Here is a 19,486-nt window from a genome sequence, read left to right as displayed (position 1 = left end):
TGATCAAAATATGCCTAAATTTATAACAATTACTCCTTATACTAAACTAATATTAAACAAGCAAAACAAAAAATTATCCATGCATGAAAGTATTTGATGTCGCATGATATTTAATAGAATTCTTAAAAATGACATCGTTTGAAGACTTATATAGCACAAATATAAAGTCTTTTGATAAAATCTTTTTATAAATTTTAGAGATTTACTACAATTATTTCTATTAATTTAAAAATATTTGAAATAAATTGAAAAATATTAAAATGACAAATGAATGAGAATATGGGACACAAGTGTGCAGTCGATGAGAAAGGGTTAAATATGCAGATCAAGTTTCACTGAGAAAGCCTGAGTAAACTTTACAGCATTACAATGACTCCATCTGACCTACAAATTGTCTTTGAAGTCCATATACATTTATTATACTTCCTTCTCTATGAACAACCATGTATCGAATATACACACATTGAGTTCAGGAGAATAATTTCTCCCAAGCACTTTAAGCAATGCGGTTCCATATATGGACTTTTGGTATCTTTTTTTTTTTACATGTCCGAAATACTAACGAATATCATCTTGCAAATTGCTCTTGCAGCTAACTCCATCCTTGAACACACATGTGCAGCTTAAAAAATGTTGATGAAAAATGAAATATTTTGTTCCAATTTGAAGTTTGATACGCCCATCATAATAGCCAAACATGGCTCCCTGACCATAGCTACACGATCCATGTCTTTAGAATGCATCTAATACTACATTAAATCCAGAAAATAATCGGTATTGACTAGTTCTTATGAGCTCATTTACTCAAATTATAAGATGCTGGGCTTGAAAGCTTTAGAGATTGTATGATTTCTTAATAGACTAATATTATTAACTATGAAAACAATTGCCCATCAATTCATTTTTTAAAACAAAGATATTTATTATTTTTTGGCTACTTACCTTTGTTAAAAGAAAAAATAAAACTTATATCTACATGGAGATACTATCAAAAATAAGAATCCTTTGATTATAAAATATAAAACTAACGATTAATACGTACCTACATAAATCATCTATAATGATATTTGAATTATTTTTAGATTGTTATTAAAATTCTTTGATAGTTTAGATATCTTTATTCAACTGTAAATAAAATACATTTCCATATTAAAATACATAAATTTATGACATGTTATTATCATTTTGTTACTTACATCTTTCAACCGAAATAATCTTTTCATGATCAAAATAGATTTTGTATTCATCTTATTCACATATTTTCTTATTCGTTTTTTTGTCTTTTTTAGTCAAGAATTAGTTTAAATTAGGAGAATACAAATATACAGGGAAATAAAAGAAATGAAATTGTAATATACAAAAAAATTATATAGAAGGTAATTTGTTAAAGTTGGAATATTTTCTTATTTTTAGTAGAAATAATATGCAATTCAGAAATAAAATAGAATATGACAGGTTGAGTCAAACGACGTACGCTTTTCAAAAAAAAAAAAAGATTGAGCATAAGGGACCCTGTTAAAGTAATAAATTTTATGTAATTTTTATAATAATTAAGAAAAGTTTAAAACTAAAGTTATTTGCATCTTTTATGCCAAATTTTATTATTCTCTTCTTGACTAAGTCAATAACATTTTGTAGTACAGATTACAGACAAACATTGCTTCATTTATAGACTTTCCATATTTCTTTGAGTTAATTAAAAGTATTTTTCTAAAGATGTGTTTTTTCTTCACGTATCGTGTAATTATATTTTGTATTTCTTTTTTGAATTGTTGAGCTATTTTTTTTTTTCGTTTGCCTGATAATTTGCACATTTACATTCAGGGCTTGAGAGATAATAAGTAACGTTTGATCTCTTTAACCCACATTATATGTATATTTCTTAATTTATTGATGAGCTGTTGCTTTCTTTTAAGGACTTCTTAATTTATTATTTCACCAGCAAAAGATTAGGTGATCATTTTTCTATTTATTCTAGTACCTGATCAATTTCCTATAAAACATATTTAGCTATTATATAAGAGTTTTCTTTGTTATGTTCCTCCTTAGTAGTTGTATCTTTCTTTAACACTGTCAAATTTTAATAATATTCTCAGATTTTCAGCTAAACTTTCACACTTTGATAAATATTGTAACCATAGAATTTACTTTTTACTTTGGGTTCATATACCAGTTTTTTAATAGTCAGATTTGAGTTTTATATTGACAAAAATATTCGTCTTGTAAACTTATTTTGAGACAAATATGCCAAAGATATTCGTCGTCCGGACCGAATGAGGCCCGGGTATAACCAAAACTGTCATTAAAAAAATTATATCCTTTATATATCAATCTTAATACCATTCTTTAAAAAGGAAGTACATATATAAAAAATTAAGAACTTGTAAGAATGAGGAAAAATTTGCTACACAAAATATTAAAAAATTTATGTCATAATGTGGTGTAGACAAATACCATATACGGAATAACGGAGTTTTAAAAGTATTGCATTTTTGCTTTTAAGAACAAAACAACAAAATTGAAAAAATACGCAGTTATATGAATCTTCCAATATCTAGATGTATGAACATTTAAGGCTGATTATATGTGTAAAATTTTCAATGATCATACAAAGAATCGAACAAGATTAATTTTATTGAATTTTCTTGGTTACATCAAATAAAAAGAAATCCATCGATTAATTGGATATTGGTTTTTTCCTTCCATAATTAATTAGCTCTTAAAAAATCCACATACGTCAAATATCTTTTTAATATGTACACATATTATGTACGTAGTAGATTGTTTAATTATATGTAGTATATAGCAAGGTTAGATGGCGGACTTTTTCAATTATCATACATTACTAATCAATTACATGTTATATTGTTTTTTTAGTTTAATTTCTGGACAGTTTATTTAAATTAATTATACTTTCTGCTTAAATATGAGTAGTAATTTGTACAATTATTTGGGGCAACTTGACGTAACAATTATTATAGTTATTTTTTTGTCATTTATTTCAAACCAATATGAACGATAAATTGATTAATGTAAAAAAAATAATAATATCTATAAATGAAATAAACACATATAATAAATTAATTAAAGCTCGTAAAAACAAATAGGAATCACAGTATGGATAATAAAATAATTGTAAATACAATTCATAAACTTGAGGCTGTGTCGATTTTATTAAAGTTGTTCCGATGAATAATGTAGTAAAATGACAATACCATAACCATACAAATAAATATAATAGCAATCTGACATTAATAAACACGGTAAGAATCTAAATATTTTCTCCGGCTATAGACTCCTTTAAAATTAAATTCCCATATTGCAACTTGGGCCACTTTTCTTGAGATATAGCATTTTTTTTTTGGTCGAAACTTTACCTTAGGAATCTTAATTAACAAAACTTATCTTTCACTGAGTTTAAAGACAATCAAAGAATTAATTTCCGATTGGTTAAAATTTAAATTAAGTCTAACACTGGATAAAATCAACCCTGTAGTTCCTACCAAGGAACTTCTTCTCATCAAAAGTTGTATTAAGTGTGTCCTTGAAAGACATTGGAACCGGTTTCACAAATTATTCATAGCTAAAACATAAATTAACTTGCTTATAAGGTTCACTTTTGGTAATTGTTGAGTACAGGAAAAGGAAAAAGTGATTGTGTTTGAACTTAAGGACCCTTTTTGAAGACTTAATGTATGTTCATGCTCCGATACCAATACGAAGCAGATTTAGATATTTTTTGTAATATATCGGTTTTCCAATTTTCTTTGATATTTCATACCACGTCTAATTCGAATTTGGTCTAAAAGTCGCCTGATTTTAAGCGTGTTGCTGCACTAAGCAGACATTTTCAGATCCTATGCAAGAATTTCACAATATAAAAAACAGTATTAAGTGTGCCCCTACAATCTCCGACCTGATACACCTGATTTTAACAGTTACCTTTTAAAATTTACAAGGAACGATAAATGCACTGCAAAGAAGGAGTAATAAGCTTAAGACTGATATACCCTTTCTTGACGACTTTAATAATTAAAAATGTATATTGCATGAATATAAATTAATATTTCCCCCTTTCCTTTATAGTAAAGAATGAATATTTTCAAATAACTGAGTATATGGACATTTTATCAACTATCGTATTTTTGTATCCACATTTTTCAACTTTTGAGTTGTTCCAAAATACAACATCTAGTTATCTTTATCGAATTACTTAAAATAGAGTTAACTTTATTTTATTTCTTTATGTTAAGCTAATTTAAATAAATTTTTTTTTCAGCTACTATATATTAAAGTGATTACGTTTGACCTTTGTTTGGGATAAGGGGGTGTAGACTTTTTTTTCAACAAAATAAAATACAATATTTTATTGGGAGAGGAAGGTTTCTTATAAAATTCAGTTTATATTAGTAAATTAATGATAAAAAAGCTATTATGTTCCATTTATGTACTTAATAGGAACCAATAATAAATTTTGTATCAGAAAAGTACTTGTGTGAAAAATAATTGATCAATTTTCAAATGGAAAATATAAAAGAAATGTAATTTCATCATTATATACTTAAACGACATTTTTTTTTAATAAGTTATTTTAATGAGAAAATAGTTTTTGTCAATTTTTAACTTATTGAAATTAAGTGTTCATATTTCTCAGTTCATAGTTCAAGATTGTTTTATATTTTTAAATACAGTTATAGTTATTTTTAAGTTTTTGGGGAGAGAAGATTGCGTTTAATTAAAGTAATTACGTGTGAGTGTATTCATAAGACATGGAAAGTAACAGTGAAGATTTGTTTGAGAGTTATAAATGAAAGTCCTTGTTAAACAACAAGTTCAAGTCAATCGTGAATAAAAATTTCGAAAGGTATCATTTACTTAATAAATGTTTTGCCATTTTTTTCCGTAATGCCAACTAGTAGAGCAATTATAACAAACTCTTCTTGTTGAACTAATTTCTTCATCAGACCTAAGACAACTGATATGAAGAGCAAAATAAATCGTGCTGTGGCGCTTCTTGACGTGGGAATGAGTTATAGCGAGATTGTGGTCTACTCCAAGGGTTTCATTAGTCATATTAAAACGCAGAAGGTCGACAAAAAAGCATTGAGAGGAAGCCTGGAAGCAACAAGACCAAAAATACTCAAAAGTTGTTATGAAAAACAATATGGAAAAATTCTGGCTCTAATCAGTACAGTCAATGTAAGGCTTAGTCAATGTAAATATACACTTACCTCTCTTTAATATATTTTCTGTATGTATTATGAAGAAATAAAATACAGACACACACGGCTTTTTATCTGAATGATATTTGTTTATCACATTTGACCCAGTCACGTCCTCATGATTATACATTTGGGAGTGGAAAGGGAGTAAAATCCCTCCAAACTCCTTCATGAGGACGCTCCTGCAACCTTTTATGTATATTTAGCTATTCTATGAGTTTAATTTGATAATTGTTTGAATAATTCTAAATATGTTAATCAGCTCACAACTTAAATGTAGATAAATTGGTAGACGATTCTTTAAACTATAACACAACTCTTTCCATCTTTACTACAATGTTCAACCAACTTTTACGCTCAAATGTGTTGTCACAAGGTAAAAGGTCTAAAGTTAAACAAAATATATTCTTAATTATTTATCAAATTAATAACATCAAGTGTCACTGAACATGCCTTAAACTAATTGTCATTGTTGATGAACCCTGACTTTGATCATAAGTCTTGTAAATATCCACATTTCATCAAAATTAAATAGATTATTCAATTACAAAGATGAAAAATTCATACGTTTGACATTGAAAAGTGCTATTGTTCTGTACCATATAAAAGATGTTGTATCTTTTCTGCTTAAATAAAAAGATGTGACTAATCAACTAGCTTGTAAAGTAAGATTCTATATGAGCTTAAAATTTCTCAAAGCATAGCTCTTGTGCATATAATTTTAAAAGCAGAAGTGTGAAATTTGTGGAATTGTGAAACGATTAGTCGTTCAAACAAACCACCGAAAGTTAGAAAAATCACCATACATAGTTTATGTGTAGAAATAGACGTAGCCTCATTCAATCATAAACTTTAGGTGGACGACATGACAACACCGTACACTAGGACGGCCAAGGAAATTAAACAATCTATAATGAGTACACAACAAATTTTTAAAGAATTATACCTAGTCTAACTTTGACTGTTAACTTACAAAAGTCCAAATTGTGACCAACTGTAGAGAAGGGTTAAGTATGTAAAAATCTCGTCCCTTTTAGACTGAAATCATGTTATACAAGTACGTTCTACATGAGACAACGTATGTAAATACCAACCTTAACACTATTTGGAAAGTCGTAGCATTAAAAAACGTAGCCAAGAAAGCCTTAAAGCAATAACCAATAATTTTTTTCATTCGAGCGAAAGATGGTTTAAATACAAAATATTATCCGGGACTCTCGAAGTTGCTTCTAAGTATTTTAATGACGAAAGGGGAATTTGCTTCTTCTGTCAATGTTTAAAAGAGACAGCCGATCATATTTTGTGGGAATGTAAATCTTTACCTAAAATTTATGGGGACGTTATTAAAATGGTTAGTACATTATTCAATAAACAACTCGGTAAAGAAGATTTCCTCTCTACTTCCAATAAGGAGATATATAGGCTATAAATTTGAACAGTAAAAGAAGACAACCTCGATGGAATTTTACATATTACTAATCTTTATGCGAATGTTTTATTGAAGATTTACACTCCTTTTTTTTTTTTAATTCATTGTCCAATTGATGGTATTTCCAAATTATTTATTTTAAATACTCTTGATTGTACCATATTTTATTATGGTCTTTTTGATTTTCGTTTGTCTACATAATTTAACGAATTATTTTTCGAGTATATTGTGTTATATTACAATAAGATTGTAAATGTGATAATGGGGCCTCATGGATGTAGGCAAAATATCACATAATTTTGACTCAAGGCAAACTTTGGAGAAATAAGATGGGTTTATTAGTAAACTTGTATTATTCAAAAAGAACCGAAATCTGAACTGACTTCATGTAAGATTTTACCTATATCGAAAATATACTCCATTGATCTTGATTAATAATTGGAGTGACATCTAAATAAATAGTTGTATTGCGTGAAAACAGATAGATAGTGTTAAAAATAAAATTTATGTTACCTATTTTCAATGATTGTTTAGAATTGTTTATAGTTTAAAAGAAGCTAATTATAATTCAACTAATCAACGTTCAGAGCACTGATTAGGAGAAAAGAAGCGAAAACATCCACAGCTGACCACAAAATACAATGTATATCTTTGTGTTCGGGAGGTAATCCCATGCCCACAACAATACAAGAATTAAATGTACATTGTATTTGGTTGTTATTTGTCGAAGTTTCTTCTTCTTTTACCTCTAATCAGTGTTCTTAACATTGATTGGTTGGATAAAAATTTGTTCTTATTGAGCTGCAAACCGTTTGTAACTATTATTCATCAATAGTTCTATAGTTGGAAGAATTGGGCAACTTCCAACTGATTTTTGGCCTCTGTTTTGTTTCTTTTAGAGGAGAAGTTCAAAATTAATAACAACTAATAAGTATATGCTTATAAGAAACAATGTAACTTCAATCCTGATCCTATTTTATAAAGACTGTTCTTCCTGTAAAATACTATTAAAATTTGAGATAAGGTTCCGTCTAATTTTAGTTTCGGAACTGGATATGAAAGTTTGTGAACCACAAATTTGTCAAGTATCTAGTTCAAAAGACAAAACCAACCCACATCTGAGAAAATATATTTACGCCTTACTCTCCATTTATACATTTAATGCTACTTCCGATGTCGCTTAAACATGCTGTACATATTATTAGTTACGTCATAAAACAGGACAAATCAAGGTTTTTGACGTTTCATTTGGTCTAACATATCCTATCAGTACATAAGTCTTAGTCAATAAGTTTATAACCACATACCTCTTCTCAATATATTTTCTGTATGTACTATGAACAAATAAAAATACAAACAAACACGGCCTAGTTTTTGGACCATATTTGTTAATCATATTTTCTCTTCCTTTATTTTGTTTTTCTATGGTTATAAAATAAACATATACATATGTATTTCTAACGTTCCTATAGGTTTTCTTTCAAAGTCACGATATTGCATGACAGTAATTAATTTACTATTTACTTTTAGAAACAAAAAAAAAAAAAAAATTTTATAAACAAACAAAAAAACATTATTTTTCCTTAAACATGTGCTTAATTGGTAGATGCCCTTTTTTTATTTTTGCTAAAACTTATTTTATTATTGTTCTTTTACCTTCACAAATAAATAAAATAATCTTTTTTTTTCTTTCCTTGTTAACGTTTATTATTTTAATTTTACTTTGAATTCTTGTCTCTTAGGAGAAACATGGACAAAGGGTCAATATAAGGTGTGTGTAACTAAAAGCTTATAATACCAAAATTGCTGCTCAGTTCTATACAAAAAAATATTGGACTTTGTGGATGTTCCAATTTCTCAGAGTAGCAATGATCGGGAACATTTTACCCAAAAAAGAATAACACGTCTGGGAAAATGCAACTAATGTGGCAACATTTTCAGAGCAATAGGCTTAAATACCATTGAAATTCGTGAACATGTGAAGAGAAAACATGAAATTAGCATGGACGAAGACGAACATCTCCGAAGAAAATAAAAATTCTGAAAAATATTTTAACTAAGTTAATGAAAAACTGAAATATGAAACTTATCTATAATGATGACTTTCCCGATAATTATTTTGATTACTATCAATATTATTGATTATACAATAAATACTGAAAATTTTCTGGAAATAAATAATATTATATAAAATATATACTAAAAGTGAAATAAAAGTATTTTAACTGTAATAATTTCAAGTTATACCATATGGATAATCCAAACCTAATTTATTAAATTAATTTTGAAATGTATTTTACTTTTTCTCCGTGTTTAAAACTCACCCAAGTATTTTTATCAGTATTTCAGAGTGTCAAATGAATGAAAAACAGAGTTGATCTAACACAAAGGTACACATAATTCTTAAACAATTACTTAAATTTAAACAAGAGGTTTAGTGCGAACATTTATACTATGTACTATATCATCTGTCATCAATAGTGTTCGGGACAACTTTCATTCATTATGTTAGTCCTCATCTTTAATAAGTGTCTCAATACGAGGCCTAAATTCTTTGAACGGTTTTACTATGTAGTCAACCATTGGAGGTAGGTACACTCAACAATGATGGATGTCTCGAGATACTGGACACTCCTTTGAGAACTTGTACGCACCCTTTCCTCCAGATGGATTTAGATAGAGTAGCCCAAGGAGATGAGGGCGACCACATTTGAGGTCTCGTAAGTTAAAAAAGTTATATCTTAGTAAGGCCGGGGTTCAGCGACAAAATGAAATGGAACTCCGTCTTGAGTGGAAACAAAGTTGTCCCCACATTTTTATCTGGCCCAAACTTTCTTATCCAAAAGTTCGATCTAATGATCTGCTTTACGCCTCTCCTTTTTCTCGATAAAAATGGGGGTACACTTCGGCTGTGCTGGCCACAGTGCATAAGACCATGGTGGTAGTAAATAAATCCCTGTTATGACAAAAGGTGGTACAGCTACACTCGTACTCTTTGGATTTTGTCAAGGGGACATACTGTACGAAAGTAGTTTCAAAATTTCCCTCTTTCGTTGCTACCTTTTACTTGTTCTTGTTTGTTTTCTTTTTAATTAAGTCCAAATTTTACATAAGTAATTTTGATTCACAAAACCTATCTGTCATTGTGTATGAAAGACAATTGACCAATACATTTACGATTTAAAAAATTTAACTTAAGTTTATCATTAAATATGATCAACTCTATAGTTAGAAAAATATTAAAAATTGAAATAACTTGATTTTGAATCTAAGTCGACTGTGTGTAGTCTTATAAAACTCACTTAATATTTGGGGGAAATTGAACCCCAGTTCAGTTACTACGTAAAAACAATTAAGACTGACAGAGGTTAAAATAAGTTTTTAATACCCTAATAAATGATATTCACATTGGTAGGCGGATTTTGTTTATAAATTAAAAAAGAATTCACCTTAGATTAAATAAAATTCTAATAAATCTGGTTATTTTATGCTACATTAAATTAATGTTTCTCTAATTATTATGTGTCATTTGACATACACAATAGTCACAAGTTACAAAAACTGGCACACACTTTTATAATGTAGTCCTGTGTTTTATTTTCGAAAAAATACATATTTTTTAATTTGAGAGATATTTTTTTTTTCTTTTTTTCTTCATAGGTGTTCACAAATCAATGTATATGAGCTCTTTTAAAGTTTACAATCTTTGAAATTTATCAAAATTAATCCAGGATTATTTTCACTCCGACTTTGAGTAAAATCCAAAATTGTCACATAAATACGATTGGAGAGTGAGTTTTAAGACTTTTGTTTATTTATAATTGAATCTTATTAAAGAATAAAGAGTGAATTTATAATTATACCAACACATAATTAAAGTTATTTTATCTTAAAACCTTTTTCTTTATGGAAACCTAAAAAAAAATAGCCCAAAATAAATTTATAATCAATAAATTTCCAGCTATGACATTTTTTCAAATAATTAAAGCTATTGTTTGCAGCTAAGCAAGAAATCACTCTAATTCAACCAATCAACGTTTACAATACTGATGAAGATAAAATAAGCAGAAAATCGATAGCTGGCAATAAAATACAGAGAATTTTTTTTTGTAAGGTAAGGTCGTAAAGGATATTTGTGAGTCTGAAGCTGCAAGTCTTAGTCAAGTCTAAATTTTCAACTTTAAGTACCAAATAAAGTCATTAGTGTCTTAAGTTCGATTCGGAATCTAGTGTAAAGTCACAGTTTAATCATACTTACGTGAAAAATTAGTTCTGAGTTTGTTTTTAGTCTATGTAAATATTTTTATAAATAATATTTCATATTCGAGACACTAAGCTGAATTTAAATAATTTTCATGACGATATTTTTTGAGACAATTTCATTTGTATGCATAAATACATGTTTGAAAAGAAAGTAATTTTATCTAGGATATAATAACGTAGTTATATTAATAACTATGCTACTATATATTTTGCATCGAGCGTGTGTACAGGGTGTACTATATATAGCACCTTTTTGTCAACGGCTAATAACTATAGTCAATACTTGGTACTACCACTAGCTCACAGTGAATATTGTTTTTAAAGTCTATTGGAATCACAATTTACTTTTATATATATTATTATTATATTTTACTTAAATAAAAATTCTGAACCAAAAACATTCATTCAAAATTTTTTTCTCAAATAAGAAAGATGCAGCAAAAAAAAAAAAAAAAAAAAAAAAAAATATTGTACGCTTATTTTTTCGGAGTAAAATATATAAAATACTAGTCTTGTAAGAAAAATTCTTCCAAGACTATTGGTTAAATATATTTTTCTTATTTAGTTTGCCAGCTCTTTTCTTTAGCGAAACGTTTTTCCATTTTTTATTTCCAATTGTAAATATCTTTAATATTTAAAAATACATTTAAATTAAACATTACTTCACAACGAATACATGTGATTTTAGACTGACAAGATTTTTTAATTAATTTAACTTTTCAGAATACAACATAATTTCTTAATTCTATAAGACAATAAAACAAGTCTTATAAATCAAAAAAGGATATTTTTTATAAAGATATAACACAGTCAAAATTTGGTTCTACATAGTTTTAAATATCACATAAGATAGATGACGTCTCCCATTGTGGAATAAAAAAATTTCAGTAGTAAAGTAAGTATTGAATTTTCCATTTTTTTGTTTATCTTTACATAACTTAAAAAAGGTTTTAAAGATAAAATTATTTTTTATAAAAAAATGGAAAATTTAATTATAAATATACCTAATTATATTTTATAAATATGTCTGTGATTATGGTAAGTATGCCAAGTAAAAATGAGAAAAATTTACATTTGCACATATTTTTGAACATTTGAAAGGAGATCAACCTTCGTTTATCTCAATATACTTGTTGAAATTTATCTGTAATTATGATAAAGCTCCTTGAATAAGTTATGCAAACATTGGTTCTATTAGGAGGAACTATTTAAAATTTTTCATCAATAGGTTCAAATCTCTATCTATGTGTTCATGGGATTATTCACAAAACGAATAAATTTCATGAAAAAGAAATTCCAATAAGTCAAAGTTTCAGTGAGACTTTTAATGAAAAAGTCATTCAGTCATCAGTCTGAATTAATGTACCTCATTTAGCATTTTCATGGCTGTTAATATTTCACAAAAATGATGCTTTTATTGTTCTCATTAATATTATAAAATTTGTCAACCATGGAATTGAGTAAATAAGAAAAGCTTATCTAGTGAAAATGAGTCTTGTAATCATGATGTAATTGAAACTATAGTTTTTCATGAACAAACTTGAACTTCAAAAGACCCAAATTATAGAATATAGCATAAAAATTATTTAATAATAAAACTACTGATCAAGTATAAGATAATTCATTCTGCAATGATAAAGGAGTTAAAAAAATTATGGTTTTTTATGACTAAACTGGGGCTTTGAATGAAACTAAAGTAATTATACCTTTAAAAGTGGCATTTTCAAGTCGTTGATATTTTATTATTAGGCTTTGCAATTTACTAGGAGATGATATTCTTTATGCTTTTACTATTATTACTCCAATATGTCAAAAAATCTGAATACTGAAATCTAAAACATATTTCTTTTGAAAAATTTTCTCGATAATTCCCCATAACTTTTTTAACATTAACGATATTATTGATTTCTGGGAATGCGAATAGATAAACAATTTATCATCATTAACTAATATAGCCGTTGTTTGATTAATTGATTAGATAGATAGCAATTGCAAATTTTGAAAAATTGTCAATTTTTTTTTGTTGCAAATTTTAACAAACTGCACTTATTAAAAATTATTCAATGACATTAAGGCTGATTAAAGTTATTTTGGCTCTCTAGTAGAATAATCAGTTGAGCTTTTTGTGTTTAACGATTTTGGCAAATTCGTTTTTCTCAAATAAAAATTACACCCATTAAATAAATAACAAAAATTACTCCACAAAAAACTCAGGAGCTATTTTTAAGTTGTTTAATAATAATAGAAAAATATGTCTAACTTATTTTTGCAAAATTTATTTTTGACTGCAAACGCTCTATTCCTCTCTATTCCGAAGTATAATAGAAACTGAGTATATATTTCAAACAAAAACCTTAGAACCTCACCTTCACGATGATCCCACGCCTACATGCTATTGCTTTTACACCCTTATTGTAACGCATTATAAAAATAATAATAAATTTTGTTGTCTCAACCTGTATTTTATTTTCAGTATTCCAATAATTATTTATGGAATAAAGAATTCATATCTTAAACTCGTAATAATAGATTATTATCGTCTAATAATGTATTTATTAATTGTTGAAGTAGCTCATTATTGTTTTCAATAAGACTTTGGTTATTGAATAGATGGTTAGCATATACTTTTGCAGGAAAGTATATGCGTCCTTATAAAATATTTTTATGAAACTATACAGGTCAATATCAACCATTATACTTGTTTAAGAACTAAAAGTATAAATAATAAATAATTAAGTTGTAGTCCTGAAATTTTAAACATATTTAGGATATAGTCAAACAAGTAAAAATCCCATGATTTCAGTTACTTGCATTCCATCGCCGGCTACATAATAACTAAGAGGCACATAGACACATCTATTTATTTTATGAATTTTGTTGAAATTTTAGCTTTAATTAATAAATTATATCCTATTAAAGTTTTGAACTCAAATTGCTTAGCATATAATGGAACACTTTTAAATAAAAACTCCAATTTTTTATGAAATTGCAGCATTTACTATTGTAAAGACTATAATTTACCTTACAACATTGATCAATATTGCTCTAATTCTTATATTAATATACCTATATGTTATCAATAACCCTATTTTAAGAAATAACACATATTCACCAAAAAAAAGTATTTTAAATCACGTTTTACTGGACTACATTTAATACATTTTGAACGTTTCAAATGTGACACACAAATACTTATAGATACAAAAAATAAAAATAAATCCCTAGACATTAATTTCTTTCCATAAATTTTAATCTAAGTACATGATTATTTATTATTAGGATAACTGCTGAAACTGATTTATCATTGTAAAAGTTATTGAAGCCCAGAGATCTGTTAGTTTTTATTTCATTTTAATTCCATTTAATCATTAAGTCAACCTTTAAGCTATGAACAGGGTGAGAATGGAAAATAAATATCCTCTTTGAGACCGTCTAGCCTCAGTTCTAAAATTGGTCGGACAAAGTTTTACTTTGCCTCATTCAAAACAACTGGTTAAATCTACAATCTTATGTTTGTTTTGTTTTAGTGCTATAAAAAATGTACGAGCTACATACGAAACAGAAGAGGGTGTGCATAAGTCGATCTCCGATAGTATAAATAGTATAAGATCACTTCTTGGCTGAATCGAGATCTCAGGTCAAGGGAACTTTCAAGACCAAACATCCAGTTCAGTTCATGGTTCTTAGCATCGTGGCGTCTGACGGCAGCAAGATGCTTCCCTTCTTCTCTAAGGGCAACAAGAAAGTCAACATAGACGTCTATTACAATGTCCTCAGGTACCATATCTTGCCATGGTTGAAGAGCGCGGTCCCCATGGAAAACTACGTGTTTACCCAAGACGGCGCCGCGGAACACACGCCCAAGAAGGTGTAGCATTTCTACAGGGGGGAACAAGCTGCCTTCGTGTCGGCAGAATTCTGGCCTTCGTCCACACCCGACGTGAACCCTCTATACTTTGCTGTTTGGTGTGTCTTGAAGGCCAAGATAAACAAGACTTCTCACCCAAACGTCGATGCCCTGAAGGCTGTGATCACAGAGGAGTGGAACAATTTTTCCTCAAACTTCATTATGACAGCTGTGCTTCTGTTCGTCGCCGTATTGAAGCCATCATTCAGAATGGAAATATTGAATAAAAAGTTCAGAAAATTGTTGAATTACTTAATTTTGTTTCAAATGTTTCCACAAAAACGCATGAACATAGAAACATATAGAAATGAAAACGGCATATAAAATTTTTGTGTCCTCATCCTGAACAAACAATAGATGTTGAAAAATATAAAAATATAATTAATTTCATTTATGATTCAATTATCATATCATATATAAAAATAAAATTTGTGATAAAAGAAATGATATATTAGTTTGCTAATAAATAACTCAAGAAAGACGATAAAAGATCTTTTAGAATGTTGAATGTGTCATCACTTTAGCCTAATAAAATACAACTTATATTGCTTGCAGCTATTGTTAATATATTTTAAACTTTTTTTTGCAACTTTTATTTATGTATTTTAATAAAATTATTTATGGCTCATATTATGTAATAATTCATATAATTTGAGAAATTAGTCTCTACCACTTAATTTTTATAACAGCTTGCTACTTACTCTTTAATATTAACGCAAGTTTATTTAATAAAATGGATATTTCAGCAATATGAAACTTTATTCTTTTATAGTAATTGGTATATATGATACTATAAGTATCAACGAAAAAATAAAATACGTTTGAGTAAGACATCTTATCAGAGTGCGAAAACAAATCCTCTCTTTTGCATGAAACAATAAAAGTAAAAATATTTTTTATGTTCCATTACGTTACACCGCATTTCAAGTTCTAGTTAAAAATCCTATTATATAGAAAACTTCATTCATTGTCCTTATACTTAATAAACCGAAATTTGGTATTTTAATGCCAACTTATTTTTAATTTTTTGTTTTTCTTTCAAAACCTTTGAAATGACGTCCACTATGTTACTTCTTATATAGCCTGATTGCCACGAATTATAATGGAAAAGTTTCTTAAATTATAACTGACAGTAGTAGTTAGAGAAACGTAGGAATATCAAATTTTTTGAATTAAAAATTATATCTAATTTTTTAATTTATTATCGAGCAAGGCATGTCCTATAAAGAATGAAACTCTTTTCTATCTTATTTCATGCCATTTTTTCATATCAGTCTTTGGGTTTGATAAACAATGAAAATATATCAAATATTGCCTTCAAAATAAGTCTATAAGTTTTTCCAAAATTTGTTCATTTGTTAAGAACCCAAAAAACCCTAAAAATACTACCTTAAAAAAAGGAAGAAGATAATAGTAAATTATTTTATAAAATAGGTAATGCAAAAGATGATGAATATTAGAATCAAGGATAACACACAATGAGGGATAAAAACTCCAGAGAAATAACACATAATATAGTATTTATACATTACATTCTGTAAATACGCTTAATTTTATAAGCCAAACACCTGCAAGATTTATCAATATGAATACATTATTACCTAGTGATCCATTAAAAATTGAACAATTTGAATTTTAAACTTCAATAGGATATAATTTAATAATGAACAACATAATTTCAACATCATTAATACTATAAATAAATGTTGTCTGAGCTCTTTTAATCATTAATGTATTCGATCTTATTGGTAATCATGCCATCCAGGCGGCAGTGGAAGGCCAAGCATCTGCTGCAAATGTAGTCCTCTGTCATGGCGTCCCAGTGCTCCCTTACTTGGTGTTTGGATGATGAATACAACAGTCTTTTCTTTCGACTTGGATCTAAAAGTTAAGTTGAGGGAGTTGGCATCAGGGCCAAAAGAGTCAAAATAAAGTTCAAAAGAACACATAAAACTCCTTTACGCAGGAGATGGTTTCTCTCAATGCTGCTGTTAAAAGTGGTCTCTCCAGCAACTTTTTTTATAGCTCTTAGGACAGTCTTGTGTGAAACCTCAAGGTCTCTTGAATTGGCCCTCATGGAATTGAGGAGATTGGCCTATGTTGTTTTCTTTAACTCTTCCGAATGTCATTTTCTCACCTTATACGTTAACTAGAGAGTTCAAGTATGGTTGTTTTGTGACTAATTACTTATCTACAATATATCAATATATGAATTACTTCAATCACAAAACCTTAATTTATAATTGTATTAGTATTGTTCAGTTTTCAATGAAGCCCTAGTATTTCTCAGATAATAAATTACCCTTTTTCATTAAAGCTACATTAAAACAGATAAGCATTGTTTTGTCAATGACAAAAAATTATTAAATATGCTGAATTTTTATAGATATCTTCTTCTTAAAAAAATTCATTCATATTATTATTGTAGCTGAACTAGACTTAAAAAGCCAAATATTCTTTTCTAAATGAAACCTGATCTATTTACGTGTTTTTTTAAGAAATTCCTTCGTCGTAAAAACAATTGATTATTGAAACGTTATTCTGTTTTAATCAACACCCTTAAAATATTGTTGTTATTTAATCTTTTAAGTGATTTCTTTTAGAGGTTGAATGATTAAAATAAAATATAAACATATATTTGAAGTTAATAAAGCCTTATTTTAGGAAAAAACTGAATTTTTTACTGGTTGTTTGCTTTCTAAATATACTTGAAGTAAGTATATTTTTAAGCCAAAGAAAAAAAAAAAAATCGTAAGCCAATTTTGGAACTCGAAAAAAAAACCGTAGTTGACTCCATACCTTGCGGGGACTTCCTGATTTATATCACTAAACCTCATCAAGCTACTGTCCTTAAGTTATTATTTAATTAATCAAAATTTCTGAATAGGTATTTCTAATCTCTTCAAAAACAAACTTAACATATTACACGGGTTCTTAATGAATTACACAATCTCACATTTATTACCAAATATTATTGATTTTTATTTTCTCAAAAAATTAATAAAAGGAGCTGTAGTGGATTTTTTATACACTTCCTGATTTCAAACGTAGAAATCGTCCAGGCATTCATTCGACACGTCACAAAAGAATGTTTTGAGTCTCTTAAAATGACTTAAACATGATGAAAAGGATTCTTCACCCATTTCATCAAATAGTTAGTTTGACAACGAAACTCTAGGGTAAGAAAAGAAGAGACAGTTCGCATTTAATTTGTTCTCTCTTGGGGACTTCCCAAACAAAAAACAACTAAAACTACCTATTAGCATTCGTGAGTATTGCTGGGTTTGATTTTTTAGTATCACCAATAGAAGATTAACTTAATTCCCTCCCCCCCATTTCAGAAAAATATATGGTGATCATCTCTTTTATTTCTATTGAGGCCCATGAGCCTGAGCCTATAGATAACCAATAGGGGTTTCTTGTTTTAATCAAAACGGTATTTAGTTTGCTTTTCGGCTAATAATGATGAACTGACGAATAAATGTATATACTTTAAACATTTTATGTATTAGAAAGTTATATAGTATATATCAAATTATTGTTTTGTCAACTTTCAAACACTCTTATGTAGGTATATAAGTATATTATTTAATATAGATATAAAGAAATATAACTTTTTATCAAGTAATAATAAATATTATGTACTAACATCTTTTTTTCTTGTGTTGATATTTGTAACTATTTTTAGAGGGAAACTTTATAATCTTTATTTATGTTGATAAACTCATAAAAGTTATATTGAACTTGTACTATGTATTACATATAAGAGACTGTGTGCCAATCAAATCGTAGTACAATGCATTTAATCCGTCTCTTTATAAAGTAATTTCAATCCAAGTGTTGTTTGAACATGGAATTTTAGATACATTGAAGTATATCGGCGTCATTTTGATATCTTTCTTCTTCACTTAAGTCATTGATCATTGTAAATAATTATTATTTATACATGTATGGTTCTTAGTGCATAATTTTTAATAAGATACTTTATTCTTTGAAAATAAGCATATCTGTTGTATGCGTTTTTTTATAAAAAAAAATATATTTTTCGTTTAAAAAAATAATTGTTGATATAAAAATAATCTGATGAAGACCTCTGAAATTTATAGTTTTCCATTTTTAAAATGTTAAACACAAAATATTAGGACCCTATTGTACACTAATATATTTACTATTGTGAAAGATAGTGTTTTCGTAAGAAAGAAAGGAGAAGCCAGGAGCAAACTTATTGTGTTACTGAGTTAACATATTTGCTTGTATAGGTTCAAACTTGGAAATTCCTGTGTTGCAACTCATTGTTTTCTGCTTATCTTCAGTGAGCCTAAAGCTATCTTCGGGAAATAAGGTGAGTTGATTTTTTTCATTTTCTTTATAATATATCGTAATTAAAAGTGTGACCAACTATAATTTCACATTGCACATTAAAAAAAAATAATTGTAAAGTAACCCACATATGATGCACATCAAAGACTAATAAAACATATTGTGACCCATGTGAAAATAAAATCCTTGATTAAAGAGGACAACCCCTTACATTTAATTTAGCATTATTACAGGAGAAATATTATAATTATATAGTAACTATTCAATATCTATTTTATTATGCATTTTTAAAACAATATACACCAAAGATAGGTGAGAACGCTTACTTCAGAGAGGGAAGTTAAC

This window comes from Lepeophtheirus salmonis, chromosome 4 (genome assembly GCF_016086655.4).
Source record: "Lepeophtheirus salmonis chromosome 4, UVic_Lsal_1.4, whole genome shotgun sequence".
NCBI classification, from domain to species: domain Eukaryota; kingdom Metazoa; phylum Arthropoda; class Copepoda; order Siphonostomatoida; family Caligidae; genus Lepeophtheirus; species Lepeophtheirus salmonis.
The sequence above is the reverse complement of the archived record's forward strand: the minus strand, read 5'-3'. Positions refer to the sequence as shown.